Here is a 6,386-nt window from a genome sequence, read left to right on the forward strand (position 1 = left end):
TCGGAGACCTCCTAGGACAGATCTCTATATTTTAGACGAGTCAGATAAAAATGTGGCGCCCCCCCCCCCCTCCCAGGCATGTGTTAATTAAATACGTAGTAAAGATAAACTAAAGAATCAATCTCCACCTCCTTGAATAATGTCTGGATCCGTCCATGCTGGGTGTTCTATCTAACGGTACCAGCAGGGGCGGAGTGGCCAGGTCGGCTAGTCGGGGATCCCCGACTGGGCCAACTGCTTATGGGGCCAACTTATAATAGTTGACTTTTTTGTGAAGCAATTTTTCTTTATAAAATAACTTAATTTCTTGCCTCTCAAATTCAAGTCGAAATTGTGCATAAAGTAAAAAATGGGAAAAGTTCTACAGAACTGAGATTGATGCTATGAATCCAGTGGTGCCCAACCTTTTTTATTTTTACCTCGGGCCAAACCTCATATCGCGGGTCAGAATAAATGTAATTTTTTTCCTACACTGCTTGACAATTGCTAAGGAACAAGTGATTAATGCAAATTTGCACCTCAATCACCTGGCCAATGGAAATAAATTCAAGTTCAGATGAGGGTGGTAGACCAAGACTCTTTATCTGTATAAAAGACAGTGCATACACGCTCAAGATTCGTACGAAAATTCACGCTGTTTGGTTTTTAACAAAAATACTGCTATATGTTAAAAAAGGTTTTTCTATAAAATTCTGTTTGGTTCTTGAAATACTTAAGAGTAAAAGATCATCAAGACATTATTTGAGTATTTATGGACGTGGACGAACGGTTGGACGACTGGAAGTAAGTCAAAGTGTCATCACTGTGGCTGCTGCAATGGGTGTATCAAAGAGGGCCATCTCCCGATTAAAGACGGCCGCTGAAGGTGGAAATGTTTTGCAAAAGCATGCCGGGGTCGTGGTAGTAGCACCACTCCTTCAGAGACTCGCTTTGTAGCCCTCGTGGCAAAAAGGAACAGAAATTTCACTCTTGGGCAGATAGCTGCAAATCTAACAACCGCTACTGGTGCGCATATGTTTCTGCAAGAACCATCTCACGGCGAGTAAATAATGTCGGTTTGTATGCACAGAAGCCCGTGCGGTGCATCCAAGTTTAACCACGCCATCGTCGAGAGAGATTACGCTGGTGTAAGGAACATGTTGGTGGGATCATCAAAATTGGTCTAGAGTGATGTTCTCTGACGAATCTCGTTTCAGTGTGACAAGTGATTCTGGTCACCAACTACTGTGGAGAGAGCGTGGAACACGTTATGCACAAAAATTTGTTTGCGAACGTGATCGGTACGGCCCAAGCGTCATGGTGTGGGCAGGCATCATGCACAATGGCAGAACACCGCTTCACATTGTTGAATAAGAAAGCGATAAATTACAAATGTATTGCAGAGATGTTATGCTGGGCCATGTTCATCTTTTTTAGGGAGGCTGTAGGTCCAGACTTTCTCTTTACGGACGATGATACACGGCCACGTTGGAGCATTGAAGTGTCAGACACACTGCAAAGTAAAAACATTCTCCGTATGCAGTGGCCTGCTTACTTTTCCGACTTAAATCCAATTGAACTTGCCTGGGAGGCTCTTTTCAGACGTGTTGCGCAAAGAACCGTCCTTCCCAGAACAGTACAAGAACTCAAATCCGCATTGAGAGAGGAGTCGTAAAACATCCCCCAAGCACTCTTCAATAATTAATGGGGAGTATGGACAGCAGATGTAAATTGTGCATCAGTGTCCCTGGTAATCATACATCATATTAAAGTACTCATGTCTTCATCATTCTGACCGAGATTATTTTTTTGGTGTTGTATGAAAATCATCTAAGTAGGATCATTTTTTTATTTTTAAGTTTTTACTTCATTGATGCAATAATATCTGTATTATTTTGTACTTATAATAAAGGCACATCCTCCCTACTAACTATATATTTCGTTCTGTTTCTTTAATCATTATCTATTCTTAACTATTCCAAAAAACGTAATTGTTCCTTAGCAATTGTTAAGCAGTGTAAATAGAATGGGAAACCAAAGAAAATAAAAGACAATTATAAACCCCAAAATTTGCTTCCATTATTACTGCATTGTTATTTTATTGATACGAACTTTGGATGTTTTTTTTTTTTTTTTTTTCAAACCAATACCTATATGACTACTTGGCTTCAAATTTTGCATCTATCATTCCTAAGACCGAATAAAGATGATTAGTGCGTTTGAAATTTTTCAGAATATATTTTACGTTTCACATAACATTGAATACAACGGGTCACATAGATCAGCTTCGTGGGCCCATGTGGTCCGCAGGCTGTAGGTCGGGCACCACTGCGGTACATGATATTTCAGTCTCTCTCTCTCTCTCTCTCGTAGACCAGCTATCTTTATGCTTCCATTTCATGGTGAAATGAATTTAAGGCAAGAATAACTTTTGAGAGAAATCAAAAACTTGCTCTGTGCAGCCACGAAAATTGTTGACTGCCAATTTAGAATTGAGGCAACAAATATAAGAGGACAATATCCTGAATTGCAGGCCAATTGGAAAAAGACAACTGTAATATTCACTATGTACTCAGCTGGTTGTAACAGATTCAACTAAATGCTGAAAGTTGGCAAGAGATTTCATTGGTCAATTGTAAATTATCGTTACGAGTACTTTCATCTCAGAATCGTATACGGGGAAGCAAGTCTGGATTACGATAAACTGAATCTGAAACAGGACAAAATTTCAACTCAAAAGGGAGAGCTCCTAAATCTACCATTGCTTCTCCAAAATATTTTTGAAGCCTCGAAGTGGATAAATTTCTTAGGAAAGTCTCAGAATCCTCCCATGTACGTCATCAAACCATATCGTAGAAAACGTTTTTAGGTCTTCAATTTTGAAAAATTTCCTAGGGAGTGTACACGTCCTTAAGACTGTGAATACTGTAATGTACATACAGTCGTAGCGTGCACTATGCAGCCAAAAATTGCATTTTTAAATCTTCAATGACAAAAAAGCTCTGGGGACTTCCTGACACTTCTACGTCTTCAAAGATAGCCTACATAAGACTTTCAATCTTAAAAAAACATCCTTGAACCCTTTAATACCCTAAAAGATTTGAAATTGACTTAAAATTGAAAAGGTTTTATGATTAAAGATTCGAGGAGGACGAACCTCGTACCCCTTCTCCCATCGTTTCCAAATGAAGCCTTAAGTCGAGGTTTTAGAAAGTCAAATTCGAAAAACTTCGGAATAGAGTCTCCTGACTCAACTTTTGGTAACGTCAAAGCTTTCTTCTAAAATCACCAACGATAGTCTATAATTGAGGGCTTTGATGCAAGAACCAGGTAAGTCCTTGTTTTTTCTTCTTAAATTTATTTTAGCGTGTGGACAATATAGATGTTCCGATTGGTGCAACAACTGAACACAAATGTAAGATCAGACCTCCTGCTTTGTTGTAAATAATGAAGGAAAGAAAATAGTTTCTATTGGACACTGGTGTGTTATTTGTTGGTCTTACCAACAATGAGTAAGTCTGGACTTACCTGGTTCTTGCATCAATGCCCTCAATTGTGTTTTTTTAGACTTAAATATCGAAACATTTCCAGACAATGTCTTCCAACCTTCACAATTCCCTTAAAATCACTAAAGATAGCTTTTGAAGTTTCACATTTAGAAATTTCCATGGGAGAGTTACGTAACCTTTTTATTTGCTCAATAGCCTAAAATTGATTTCAGTTTCAGAAAAAAAGTTTCCCCTAAGACCAAAAAAGGGGCAATGCGCTTTCAGATAAGAGCACTTTTTGATAGAAGTTTTGTCACATAAAAAAGGTACCTTTTTTGCTTTTTGGTATACTAGATACATACAATATCCAAGTGTTTTCGATAGTAGTTATTTTGAAAATATTGAAAAGCTTTTTAATGTTTAGTTTCAAAAATAATGCTAAAAACATCAGATATATTCTAATCAGATTCTTGTGGATAAGTGATTGAAACGAGGGAGTGGTGTTTCAAGGACAGGCTTGTGTGAATCTTTTCCTTTCAAAAAAAATTTGCTTTTGTTAAGTTATGTTGAAACTTTTAAGGGGCAAGGAGAGTTAAGTTCAGTGTCAAAGGTTAGCTGAAAAGCGGAAGGGCATGGCACCCTCTTAAAAATCTTGACAAGGGAAACCTGTCTCCTTTCCTTTTAATCTTTCCAAACATATTATAAGATTATGTTTTTAAAATTTCAATGTTGAAAAATTCCGAAACAGAGTCGCTGGATTTCGTATAGAAACTGAATGTACTTGAAAATTGGGTAGAGTAGACTTCAGTTTTGAAATGTTTCCAAATGAGATCACCGAGCCTCGTTCTCTTTCTAACGTGACCAAAGATAGTTTTGCGTTTCTTTAATAGTTCAACGTGGAAAAGTTCTTGTAGAAAGTCCCGGGAACAGGAAAGCCGATATGCTTTCCTGTTCCATTAAATTTACCAAGAGTAGCCTAAAATGGCATGTCCAAAACATCACATTTCGGAGAATTTCCGATAATAGTCCCCGACATTCTATTGTAAACAAAGATAGACTAATAAGGACTTTGAAAGAAAAAAAATGGAATTAAAACAAAATCGTGGGGGAACCTTCTTTTCCTTCTCCTCTAAGGTTACCGAAAATTGCAAAATCTACCTTTTTGACATCAATTTTGAAAATATAGCTTAGAAGGGAACTAGAACTTCCTCGCCGATTCTTTTCTCCTTCCTATATAGATCAACCAATTTCGAAAAATTTCCAGGGGAGTTTACCTGATTCCTACCTTTCCTCTTGTTTTTCCTATGTTGTCGTGTTGTCAGTATAGAAGTCTTAAGATGTGTCTTTTAAGACTTGTAACCATTAGTATCCTTCTTTCAAGGCATATAAAAAATGTGCCAGTGTTAGCTTTATTTTACGTTTCACAATTTTCTTTTTTTAGAACTTTAAAACGTGATTTAGAAACTTGATGGAAAATATGAACTAGCAGTACTTTAATGTCTTTGCTTGACCTCGGAAGAATCGAGATCCAGCATTGCTTAATTTCACTTTTTTAATTCACAAAGGTGGGCCAAAATATTCCTTTGACGACTGAGTCAAAATCAGCCAGTCCGCCCCTGGGTACCAGTATTGACCAGGTAGACATTGACAGTTCGCAGAATGTAGGGTAACAGAGTCTACAGATGTGAACATGTTTTAATAGTATAAATACAAATGTGACGACCAGCAACAGGCTCTGGACGACAGCTAGGCTAGTCAATTTAATGATGATCAATGGCCCTCTTAAAGCTATCCGCCCCCTTGCTCATTACCACCTCTTCCGATAAGCTGTTCCAAGTGCCCACAATCCTACTAAAGGAGTAATTTTCCTAATTTCCAGGTTAGCCTGAGATTTGAATAGCTTAAAACAATGGCCCCTCGACCTGCTATCCGTATAGAAATTTAATCCATTAACATCTTTCATTTTGATAAATTTAAACAACTGAATCATGTCCCCTCTGACTCTCCTTTGCTCCAGGCTCTACATATTAATCCTATTACGTCTGGTAACACAATCTAAATCTGAAAGCCCGCGAACTAGTCCAGTTACTCTTCTTTGAACCCTTTCCAATACAGAAATATCAGGAAAATTTTTAAACATTTCAAATTTCTGCTTAGGCCAGCTACTGAGAAGAATCTCAGATGAGATCCTCGAGTTCAAAAAGGTCGGGCACACACAGATTCACAGTAAAATATATTACCCAAGTACCTAATCATGTATTGGAACTGCCCTGTTCTTGCTCCGAATACCAATTGGATTTTTAACAAAAACACTAGTCTTGTGATAAATTAAACTTAGGTTTCAAATAGTTTTTAATGTTCTCCCCTGAAACATAAGCCTGTTAATATCTTACAGAATTTTGATTGGAAATATCCTGTTCTTGTTGTACAGTATGATTCTTTTTTTTCATAGTTACAAATTCCGTAAATAGTAATTATTTTTGTGATTAATTTGTTGTAATCTGGCTAAATTAGGCCTTTTTCCCATTATTTTGCAACTAAAGTTACTTTAGTAATGTAACCTGTAAGTAGTTTCTTGTAATGTACATACAACCCCCAAACATTTGACTGAAGTATACGGTCCCCCTATTTTTCATTGATAAGATTCGTGAATGAGTAAAAAGAAAATATGAGAAGCATTTCGAATTTTGCGGAAACTTCTCTTTCGAGATTTATAAATAGCCATGGCCGACGGCCTCTAGTTTTTGCTTGTGAATCGTGTCAGGGATGCACTGGAGAGCATGTATTAGCTCTATTTTGTGAAGCCTTTGAGCTGTACTTTTGCGTATTTGGATGTAAATACGTGTGTAACCGTTGAGTTTACAGTGTTAATTGATATTTGCTTAATTGCTGATGATTGATTTGGCAGTTGTAACTACG

Source organism: Uloborus diversus, chromosome 8 (assembly GCF_026930045.1).
Source record: "Uloborus diversus isolate 005 chromosome 8, Udiv.v.3.1, whole genome shotgun sequence".
Classification (NCBI taxonomy): Eukaryota; Metazoa; Arthropoda; class Arachnida; order Araneae; family Uloboridae; genus Uloborus; species Uloborus diversus.